The following is a 12,257-nucleotide window of genomic DNA, read 5'->3' as shown; positions in this document are numbered from 1 at the left end:
AGTGTGTGTTTGCTTCTGGTGTCACCACTGCTGTGCTCAGAAACTCAGAGTCATTAAAAATTACTATAGATTCATCCTCTTCTTCAAGTTTAATCTAAATGTCACCAAAAATATCTCCCTTGCCCACCATCCCCAAATTCCAGCAGTGGCCACCTGCCCCTTCCCTTCCTCTCCTGCACCATCACCCTGGGCAGTCCTGGTCCTTATGCTGCTGCCCCATGGCCCAGAGACCCACAAATGAAAGGAGCAATTAGCTGGGCTAATTGGGCTGTCCCTCATTGCCCCCTGAGCTCTGTAATCCTGCAGGAAAGGGATCTGCCACATCTTCAGGGGAATATGGGCAGGTCCTCAAGCAGCCACTTTCCATGGGAGAAAAGCTTTACTTCTCACACATTATATATGTATATATAATCCATAGTCTATAATCCAAATGTATATATAAAATTGATAACTATGAATAGAACAGAATATAAATTAAAACCCAGCTGGAGCATTAACATGGGCTGCAAGTGCCAGGCCATGTGCTGTCTTCAGACATTGCACAGGAAAGGCCAGAGCAGCATCATGTGACCCTGCAAGTTGAAGGATACGACGGGGGGTTTCTTCCCCCTCAGAGGTGATGATTAAGTTTCTTCTGAGCTGCTAGAAAGAGGAAAAAAAAAAAAAAAGAAAATCCATAAATTTTGAAGGCAGTAAGGGCTGAGCAGAGCAGCAACCCCTTTCTCTCCCTGCCTGGACTAATGAAAATCACAGCCATGCTGGGAGGCAACTGGTTTATGTTTGTTCTTTGCTTTAAATGTAGTGGTAAAAAGCCCACAGTTTTGGGCATAGATGGGAGGTGGGATCATTAGGAGGTGGCAGGCGATGGCTGATACACATTAATGTGCCATGAGCAGAGCACCACTGTGTGGGGTTTTTTTTAACTGAGGCAAATTATTGCTTCAGGAAAAAGACTGTCTCCCCTGGTGGAATTAGAGCTGGGGGAAGGGGGAAAATTGATTTGTCTCAAGTTTTATTGCACCAGATTGACAGCTCAGGCTCAGCAATCTGCCCCCCTGCAGAGCCATGGGGCAGAGGGCAGGTGACATGGCTCTGGGCACTGCCAGCTGCCCCTTTCCAGAGGATCCCCCTCTAAAGGGGGTGGCAGTGGGTGCAGTGACCAGCCTGGAGACCATGACCACTGGGAATCTTGGCTGTGACCGTCAGGAACAATTTTTCCATAGAGTGAAGTCAGCTGAGAAACATTGCTGCAGGCATCTTGCCTGTTTCTGTGCTCCTCAATGGTTTGGTGGTTCACCACCCCATTTCTGGCACAGGTGGCCTGCAAGGTCACCCTAGGCTGGCAAACCCTGTGTGTGGGGGAGTTGCACTTCCCTGGGTGCTTTTGAGGTGGTGACTTATGTGACCCTGCATGTGCTATTTCTGGGGGCTCTTCCCAGCAGTACCCCCGTTGCAATGGGCTTCAATGGGCCTTTCCCTCCCTCTGCTGGAAAAAAGCAGATATGTCCAGTGTCCATCCTTGGGACCTGGATGGCAGCCAGGGGCATCTCCTGTCCCCTTGCTCCAGGTGCAGTCCCTCAGCAGCTGTGGTGCCTCTAGCAAGGTGTCTGCTGGTGAGGGATGGGAGCTGGATGGGTATTTCAATGGTCACCTCTCCCATTTCACAGGGGATCACAATGCACGCTGTAAAATAAGCCAATAGCTCACAGACCACCCAGATGAGTCCCTGTGGGGAAACTGAGGCATGAGGGCAGAGCTGCTTGGCCCAAGGTCGTACAGAAGGTTGCAGTGGGGAAGGAACCACTCACAATCAACACTGAAATCCCCAGGACATGTGCTTTGATTATGGTCCCAGATGCCTGGGTTACTTTGGCTGTCACACTATCCTGAGCTGGAGTTTTATTTCTTCCTCAAACTGTTTTTTTTTCCGTTTTTTATGAACGAAATTCTCCCTTCCCAGCTCCTATTCTCTCAGGGGCTCTTCCACTCAGCAGTAGCCCAATTTCCTTTTATAGCTCGTACAATGACTGTCCTAATTACAATTAAAACCGGGAACACTCTAATCAAATCTTTTACTATTCTAGACAAATTCAGAAAATGAGTAAAATTAGTGACACATGGCGCAAAAAAAAAAAAAGGAAGAAAAAAAATGTCCGTGAGCCAGTGCTAACACAGAGAGAGTTAAAGGGGGCAGCGGGATTTCTGCTTTCATCTGCAGTAATTGGTGATGGGAGGAGGCACTGTCACCACCGGGGAGCAGGACTTGAGCATCCCTGGGGGTTCCTCCATCCTGCTGACCCTGTGCTAGCTGGACCCACTGGTCTGAATAATCCCCCCCAGGAGTTACCATGGAAACAAAGCCTTTTGATGGTGAAAACCTTCAGCATCAAGAGTTAATCAGACCCTAAATGAAAACGGGGTTAAAGGCAGAGCAGGGATGTGTGAACAGTGGAGTCACTGGGGCAGAAGAAAGGCAGAGAGTGGAGAGTAAATAATAAGCAAGGAAGAGGGGTCTGATGTCTTCTTGAGCTCCAGATGATGGCCAGAGGGGTTTAACTGTGATGGGAAATCACAGGGGTAAATTAATAGGCTGGATAATTATTTTTACTTTTCTGAAAGGCTGGTTGTATGATTTTACCACCCTGCACCAGCTCCCAGATCTGGGTGCTGATTTAGCAGGGGAAACTCCCCACGCTGTGAAGTGGAAGGTTGGGCACGTGTCCCACCTGGTGGAAAGGTGGCCCTCAGCTGGTGCCCTGTCAAGGGACAGGGCTTCAGGCCAAAATGGGACTTGCTGGAGTGGAAGGACTGCATGTGCCGTGGGCTGGCTCAACATGTGTTATCAGTTTGGGTATCTGAGCATGCTACTCCAGAATTGCCAGCTAGAAATACATGATGTAGAGAGGTGAGCTCCCTTGTGTTTGTGTTAGGGAGGAGACAGAGAGAAGGATTTATGGGTACATTTCTTGGATTAATGCTCCAGGATCACGTAAGTGTTGGAGAGGTAGGATGGAGGCAGAGCCAAAAAGTTCAGCCCTTTCTGTTGTTTGCTGCTCATTTGGGGTTTCAGATCCTCTCTGAGTGATCACTGCTGGCTGTCTCTTTCCAGAGGTGGTGTAGTTTGCAAGGGATGGATGAAGGTCAGGGACAGAACTGAGAAAGCAAAACTTGGAGCACTGTTCCTACCAAACAATGAGAAGAGTACAGTCAGGGCAAGGATGTTTTTTCTGCTAGAGGGAGGAGGTGTTTGCAGTTAATCCCAGTACTACATTGTTACAGTGGCCAGGATTTGTGAGGTCCCTTTGAAGGAAAGGGAGAAGGACAGGACACCATTGTGGAGAGGAACCTGTGTTAATTTTTAATATCAGGATGTATGGGAAGACAATACTGGTTGGGAGTTAGTGTTACACTCAGGGATGGAGTTAAAAAGAAAGATCTTTGGTGTGGAGAACTGGGTAGAGCAGAAGAACTCCCAAAGAGCCAGGGCTGGTGGTGTGGCTGTGTTTCATGTTGCCTGGCATCCCAATTTTCATGTGATTTGGTATCATGCAAGACCTCATGTTGGACCTGCCCAGTGCATAAGTGCTCTTCTCATCCTAAGCTGTGGTGTGGCATTTCCCTAACTCCTTTTCCAGGAATAACTGTATGTTTGCACTCATCAATGGCAATGTGCAACAGCACTTCCTTCACTCAGTAGGTTTTTCCTTCCTTGTTGCAGTATAATCAATCTCCTTTCTACTGGTCCTGCTCAGCAGAGGTGGAGACCAGATTGCTCACAGATGCTGTTTTTGGAAGGACATCTAACTCCAGGTCTCAGTTATCTCCAACTTCCCCCTGCACTCTTTAGTTTTTGGAGATGTCTGAAGTTTCAGCAGTGAGGGAAATAGTCTTGGACAAAATGGGAGATCAAGCACCTTTATGCCTTAGAGTTTATCAGCTTTCCATCCTGACCATGCAGTCTCACAGCTGGATGTGCCCCGAGGCCTCCCAGGATGGAGGGGCACCTTAGAGCCAGGGGTTTGCTTACAGTACATGAACAAGGAGCTGGTTGATCTCCTCACTCCTTCCCTTCACTCTCCATCTTTATTACTTTGTCACTGTACTTTCAAGTATAACACTTAAATTTTATAGGTCTGAAGCATGAGATTATTCAGTTTTCTTTATAGGCCCAGTTTGATAAATCCATTGGAAGCCCGTGCTGTGGTAATTGAAATGCACTGCTTGGGGAGGAGGGAATTTCTGCACCGGCTTCAGCCTTCACTTCTGACTGCTCTGGCTGGCTGCATGGGCAGGACCCAGCAAAACCTGATGAGATTCACAGGGCCTGGGGGCCCAGGTGGGTCTGGATGAGATGGAGCTGGGAAAGCTGCTGGAACAGAGCTCTGTGAAAATGTTAATTCCATGTTCCTCCTTTTGTTCTGATCTTTCTGACCCATCCAAGCCCCAAGGGCTGTTGAACTGTTGGGGCCCAAATTGAAATGACAAATTACACAGAAAGCAAAAGGATGGCCAGGAGCTCAGTGTGGCTGCCACTAGGATGTTTTACATGCCTTCAGGAGCAGCATTTGATAATTCACCCCTGCCCGCATGGAACACACAGCAGATAAATTTCTCAGCTGCCTCCAAATGATCGGAGGCTGAAAGAAGGTTCTGGGGGCAGAAAAAACCTCTTTGAAGGGGTTTGACACCTTTCTACTGGAAGGGATGAGTGTGGGGAACTCTCACCTTTGCCATGGTAGTAGGAGAAAACTGTGTCTTGAGAAAGTTTTGGTGGGTCTGAGGCAGGAGGAGGGTTTGGACATGAATTTCTGGTTCACAAGGCTTCTGGGAGCCACTCAGTTTCTCTCTCACACCCCATTCCACCTTCATTTGGGGGGATTTGAACCAAAGCTTTGAGCTTTATGTTTATTAGAGGACAATATATCACGGTGTCTGTGACAAGGGGGACCTGGTGCAGTGAGCCAGGTCTCTGAGCTGTTCCCAGCCTCATGTTACAGATGTCCTTGATGTCCAGCTCTTCACTTGAAGTTTGTTAATTGATCTTGGTTCCTGGCATTAGATGAATCTATGTGTGGCAGACCAGGTTTCTTCCAGCATTAACTCTCAGAGGAGCAGCATTCCCCAAAAGCACATGGTCTGAAAGCTGACATCAGTTTTCCCATTTAAAGAAAGGCTCTCTCCTCAGGGATCAGTACTATGATACAGCAATGCTTGGGGCTCCAGGGAAAGCTGTGGAAACACCACAAGTGCAGGGACCTCTGGGTCAGGCTCCCGAGGGTACTGTGGTGAGAGGCTGCTGTGCTGAGTGTTGGATTGAGGTCTTCAATCCGAATGTTGTTTGAAATTTCCTCTCACTGTTCAACAAAAAAATGTCAGTGTTGTACTGAAAGCAACATCGATCCTGTGTGACACCAAATATTTTGCAAAGTCTTGGAAAAAAATTGGGAAAGTTGGTTATTTTTTTGTTGCTTGAAAGGTTTGGTTTGGGCTAAAATGATGCTATTTTTTTCTCAACTGAAAAGTTTGAAAAATGCCACAGCTGGGTCTAGTGAAGACCTCACTAGATGGAACTGATCAGGTGTGAAGAGGCAGCAGTTTCTTGATTTCTGCCTGCCCTTAGGGCAAAAAGCTGAGTGCAGGGAGTATGTTTTGCAGGCTGATTCAGGAGATGGTCCTGCCTGCTTGGTGCTTCCTTGGAAGAGAGGACAATCCCTTCTGCTTGTTCCCTGTTGGCTGCAGGGATGAAGTGAGGTGGCATATCTGTCATTGGGAGGTGCATCCCATAGCCTTGACTCCAAACTTTCTCATTACAACCAGGCTTTGCATGGCACTGGAGGAGGGATGGGACTGTCAGTTCATTGTTTCTGCTGGAGAAGTTGCCCTTCTTTTCTTATTTTAGCCTTCATCCCCAAGGGCTGTTAATACAGCATTTCCCAGAAGGGGTAAATTTAAAGCAAATTGAAGTATATTATATTTTTGGCTCCAGTGGGTAGAACTATATAACGCTCTGACTTCATTTTTTATTTCTCTCTCTCTGCACAGTGTATATCATAGACCGTCATTGTATTTAAATAATAGAGCAGAACCAGGATTATTTTGTAGACTTTTTTCCTCCTCTCTGATCTCCCCATTGAAAAATGCATGGAAAGCAACAGATGTTTCGACTTTGTACCTTGAACCTTCTCAACTGTTTGAAGATTTGATATGAAGTTCTTTGAACATCAGTTTCAGAGGAGACTCTCTTAGTAACAGTTGCCATGCAAAATTCATAATTAATGAAGATTTCAGGGTTATGGTGGGTTTTTAAAATGTTATTTCTTTATTTGTGTTATTATCTTGTACTCTTCTTAATCAGCTTGGAGGAGGGGAAGCAGCCAGCTGGAAGAAACAGCCTCAAGTGCACCTGGGCGTGTGGCACTGGCTCAGGGTGCCTCCTCCAGGCTGGGGGGCTCAGGGGTAGCCAGAGGGCCTCTCTGACTGGCCATGGAGGCACGGATGCTAATTGAGGCAGGAGCTGTTGAAAGGCACCTGGTAATTAGTTGCTGGGGTTCAGGCACTTACCTGCCCAGTGTATCAAAGCAAGAGCTGATCTAACTTGGAGGACTGGATTACCCTCTAGTGGCTGCAGATTAAATAAAGGAGGGATGTGTGCTTCTTGCAGACGTGGCTCTGATTTACTGAATGCTCCTGTCCAGGGGTGCACTGTAGAGAGCAAGAGGAGGTTGCAGGGGAGTTGACACCAGTGCCATGGGGAATACTGGGATGCAGAGCCCCCCAGGAAGAGCACCAGTTGCAGAGTGATGCAGATGCCCAGGGTAGCTGCACAGTGATACCCAATGCCTGATTGCCAGCACCAGGAGGGCTGGTTTTTGGAAGTGCCTGTGGCTGGGAATGCTGTGGCCAGGCTGCCTGGCACAGCATTGTGCTGTTGTGGCTATCACACCAGAGTTGTCTTTGGGATGTCTAAAGCAGATGGCAGCATCACTGTGGAGGCAGGGAAAAGCTGTGACTCACGGATGGGCTCTGGGTTTTCTCTTGGCTGTCCCACATTGCTGCCCTGCAGCTGCTCTGGGTAGCTCTGTCAGGGGGTGATCCCCTTCTCTGTCAAGGCAAAGGGTGTGGCAGTTCTGTCATGGGGTGATCCCATTCTCTGTCATGTCAAGGAGTGTGGCAGGACCTTTGCAGGGCTGGCCCTGTCTGTAGCATCCTGCTGAGTAACAGCAGACATGCCCTCATCTGTGCTACCCCAGATTTTGGACAATCTAAAAGAGATTTTTTTTTTTTTTTTACCATTGGTTCATCCACTGCTAAAACTCCAGGGAGCTTTGGGGTCATGGCAGAGTGTCAGTCCCCTGTTTTTAAGGCAGGATGTAAGTGACTTTATGGTTTAGTTGGCAATAGGCCAGCTGGTACACAGGGATGCGTCACACCGGTGAGACTGACTGTCCTTGGCATCCCCTGGGAGAGGCAGCAGCTCAGCAGTGTCAGCAGTGACCAGTGATACTTTGCTGCCACCAGTAAGCCACCACTGGCTGCCACTGCAGAGGCAGTCAAGTCATGCATTTAATTGGTGTCTATTGGATTTTTTTCCTGCAGCTACAGTTTGTGCTACTTACTGTGACATCCATGAGAAGTGGTGATTTGGGTTTGTTTGTGTGTCTGACTCGGAGGTTTTCTCCACGCTGGTATCTGCCTCCTTCCCCCCATCCTGATGGCTGTTTTTCTGTGTCACTGGGCTGCAATAAGGGGAACCTTTTGGGTTGTGGGTTGTGGGCTAGGCAGGGTCAAGGGAGCAGAGGAAGGAAAGCACAGCCAGGCCAGCCATCAGGGCAGCTGCAGGGACGTGCCAGTCTCCTCGCTGCTGATGCCCCAGGACACAGCAGCCAGGCTGGCCCCCAGCACAAAGCTGCAGCCAGGCCTCTGTCATGTCCCCATCGTGTCACCATGCACCCCAGCTGCTGGCTGAGCTTCAGTGCTGCAGGGACAGAGCAGACAGGCCAGGCAGCAGCAGAGCTGTGCACTCCCAGGGTGGCACTTTCTGCCTGCAGAGCTGTAACTCCAGAGCATTTGGTGGCTTCTCCCCTTGGAGGTGAGCAGAGAATGGGTGGAGTGTGGATTGTCCCAACCCTTTTGGACCCATCATTTCTTCAGCTGGGATTTCCCTAGGATTTCCACCTAGGGACTATCAGCAATGTGTCTGACGGGCAGTGACTCCAAACTGGGTGATGACAGAGCAAGATAAAAGGAAGGAGGAATGCTGAAAGGCACCCCCTGTGAGATATGTGCATCTTAGCCACAGCTCGTGTGTTTGTGATATGTCCTTGTCATTGGATGGGACAAAGTCTTGGAAGTTCTGGGCATGGATAAAACAACTAAGATTTAGCAGAGCTTCTCCTTCAGCACTGATACCTCTTCTGCTCTCTGGGAGAGCTGGGCTGGAAGTGTCTAACCTGAGTACCTGAGTTTTTGAGACATTTCACAAGCTAAATCTACATTTCTCAGTGGATCCTGCTCTGCAGAGTAAGTGTAATGAACCCCACTGCCAGCAGTTCTGGGCTTGGTCAGGGGTGTGAGGCTGCTGTCCAGTCCCAGCACTGTGTTAACCAGCTGCTGTGGTGCAGGACACTGGTGCACTACAATGGGCTGAAACCTCCACCCTCTGGTGAAATTTTGTGTCCCCAGGGCATTGACCACCCTGGCACTGGACATGATGGTCCCTCCTGAAAGACTGAGTTTGTTGCAGTTAGAAATGGCTGGGATGGGTTGGGTGCTGCCACAGACCTGTCCTCTGAACAGGGGAAAGTATTCCTGCTGGTGTTCCCAAGAGAATAGAGGAGAGAGGTTTGACCTGGAGAGGTGTGTGCAGCTGGGGACAGTTCTTGGCTGTGCCAGGCGGTGTGGAAGAGCACTTGTTTGGGCTCTGGGCATTGTGCTGGCCCTGCTGTCCTTCAGGGAATGCAACACAATAGATGGTGACAGCACATAGAGCTGTCAGACTTGGCCTGTCATCCTCAACCAACACAGTGGAAGCCTCCAGGGCTTGCTGCCCTTCCCTCCTGACCGGTTTACTGGGCTGTGTGCACATGAGGACTGTTACAGCAGCCGTCACCTTCCTGCTTCTTCCCAGACTGACCAGTCAGCTTCTTGTGCAAATGCCTCTGTCCTTTTTGTCCATTTGGTGGTGGAAGGCACCTTCCTTCCTCCCTCTGGTCCTTCCTTCACTTTGCTGCCTCTCTCCAGTCCTTCCTTTGGATATATCTTTGGTGTAGTGCTGGACTTAGCCAGAGCAGAAGGTGCTTGGGGCATGGGACAGGATGCAGTGAAGTTAAAAGGGGCTTCCTGTGGCAGCCTGTCTCCTGACCAGGCACTTTTTTGGGATGTCATGGGCAGCAATGCCTCCCAGAGAGCAGTTTGAGTGAGGTCACTCTGCTTTTGGGAGCAGGTTGTAGACTGCAGCTGTTTTGAGCCCTGCTGAGTCACTTGCCTTGGGCCAAAGACTGTGCCCTGCTGCATTTTCTATACTCACCTTTATTTACTTTTATTTGTGAGCATCTCTGGAGTACTGAGGAAACACTGCTGCAAACTCAAAGGATCCATATCCCTATAGCTGGAGCTCAGCTTATGCAACCATCTCCACTCCATGATAACAATAATTCCCCACTTCTCCTTCACCACTTAACCCTTTCTGCTTCTCCTCCACTTCTCAGGGTGAGCTGAGCTGGGTGGGATGGTGCCTGTCCCCAGAGCAGCCGGGAGCCATGGCTGTGGTGGGGTGCAGCCAGCACTGCCCCTTCTCCCCCCTGGGTCCCCACGCCCTGTGACAGTGGCTGAGCCCCTCTGGAATAACCCACCGTGGCAGATGTGGCCTCCCAGCCCTGCTGGGGCTCTGTGCTCAGCAGAGGGGAACAGCTCTGGACTCTAATCTGAGCAGACAGATTGAGGTCAAACGCGCCCGTCGTGCAACAAGCGGGGAAGGCGAGGGGAGTGTGCCTGTGCAGGGGGCAGCAAGAGAGGGACTGGGCAGCCTGGGCCCCTCCTGGCCCTTCTCCGAGGGGGTGCCAGGTGCCAGGCAGTGTGTGGGGTGTGTGGTGTGGCAGTGGCAACCTGGTTTCACCTGTGGGTGTAAAGTGCAAAGGCAGGGATGGCACAGATGAGCACTGGGTACGTCTCTCCCAGCATCCCATGCAGTTTGCTTGGCCCTTCTCTGTTGTGATTTAGGCTCCAGACAGCCTCCTGAAGATGAGGAAGGTGAAAGTTGATACTTACCTATCCCTTCCTTGGGACAAGGAGCAGGACAGGTAAGTGTCAACTGTACCTCATCTTGTTGGCAGCCTTTGAAGTCACAGTGCTGGGGACTGCCCTGCCACTCTTGTGCCAAGCTACAGGCTCAGAGGAGTGGGAGGTTTCACAGCTAAACCTCTGTGTCAACCACTCCATCTGCTCCCATCCACCTCTCTGCCCAGGGGCAGCTGTGGGAAGAAGAGCCCAGTGCAGAGCACCCTTCTGCCTGCTGCCCCATTCCCAGCATCTGGGCTTCCCTCTTGGCTCAGCCCTGCTGCCAAACTGAGCAGCAAGGGATGAACAACAAGCAGCTGCAGGAGGATTTAGTCTGCTCAGGTTTGCTCTTTGGTGGTGCTTTGGCATTTCCACACTGTGCTGTGCATGCTGGTCACTGCTGGCAGGGCAGGACTTGTAGTGCTCCCTGGGTCATGTCTGGGCTTTGATGTGGAGCCTGTCACCTGTATCATTCAGCACAAATAATAGGGAGTAAAAGAAGGGACAAGGTTTTAAAACCCAAAATTACTCCCCCCAGAACAGGGAGCCCTGACTGAACAGTCTTTTTTGCAGAGTCTGGTGGCTGTTGCAAGAAAACACAGTGCACTGAGCTAATAAAAAATTATATGCAGGCATTGGAGCACCTGGATGTCCTAAACAGTGGCTGTTCCTCTGTGCATGAAGACATGGTGCCTGTTAAAATGAGCTCTTTGCTGCCTGGGAGCCATGGAGGCTGCTGGTATCTTCTCATTTGGCTTAGGCTGGAGATGGTTCAGTTTTCTTTCAGCCCAGGTAAGCTTGTGTTATTAAGAAAGTCTTGAGTGGCTCTGAAAGCATCTGCTCCTAGCTGGGATTGCTTGGACATGTCTAAACTGTACAATAGCCTGTGATGCCTGAACTCATTCTGTGCTTGCCAGGAGGGGCACAGAGGTGTTTGTTGTGTGCCCAATGTCCCCCCTGGCTGCCCTGGACCCTGCTTCTCGTGCTCAGGTGTCCAAAGGTGATGTCTCCACAGTGTGACAGGCTCAGGGAGAGGGGCTGGGAGCTGCCTGGCTCTGAGAGCTGGGCTGCTCTGATGCAAATCCTGTTAGTGCTGAAGCAGGATGAGAGGGACAGAAGTGTGGAAACAGAATCAGCTCCAGACAGAATATATATATTTTTTTGCCTGCTCCCCGGGAGACTTTTGAGAGTCTTAGAGCAGCATTTCACATAGTTGCTCAAGTGGAACTGTGCTGAATAAATAGTTGCTTTTCAGCAGTGGAGATTTAAAACCAAGGTCTTGGCAATTTTGGGTTGCTGAAAATCCCTTGGTACTTTTCAGAGTAGTGGGTGTGTTAACCCCAGTACCTTGGCTAAATTCCCAGCTGGGAGCCACCTCATAAAATCCCTTTCATACTCCTAGCAGGAGCCATCTTAAAAATACTTCCTCCTTGTTTTTTCATTGTTTGCCCCAGCTGCCTCCCTACTCTGGTGAGGCATAATTTTGAGCTTAGACATGTTTCTAGCTGACATATTTTTAGTACTCATGTCATCCTTCTACCACCATTGCTTTTTCCCACGTTTACTGACTACAGTTGGAATGGAGACAGAAATCACATCTCCTTCAGCCTGATAAATAAAAAATTCATGTCCCCAGTCTTCTTGGGCCATTTTTCCATCCACTGGTTATCCTGACAGCCTTTCTTTAAGACTATTGCTGCTTTTGAGTGTGGCTGACCAGTTTAATTTGTGAATTGGGAAATGCCTTCCTCTGCTGGAAATCCTCCCTTGCATACGTGTTAGGAACAAATTTACCTGCTTGGTGGCTTTATCTCACTAATCAGCCTGTAATTGACTCCTTCAATCAAAGTCCTTTTTTCTTCAGTAATTTTCAACTTATGAATTCCCCATTTGCAGCAGAAATTCTTGAAAACTACGTGGTTTGCTTCAGGGATTGAGCCATGCTCAAGCTGTGCTTCCAGTGTAATATCCATATTGTCTTC

Source organism: Molothrus aeneus, chromosome 12 (assembly GCF_037042795.1).
Source record: "Molothrus aeneus isolate 106 chromosome 12, BPBGC_Maene_1.0, whole genome shotgun sequence".
Classification (NCBI taxonomy): domain Eukaryota; kingdom Metazoa; phylum Chordata; class Aves; order Passeriformes; family Icteridae; genus Molothrus; species Molothrus aeneus.
The sequence above is the reverse complement of the archived record's forward strand: the minus strand, read 5'-3'. Positions refer to the sequence as shown.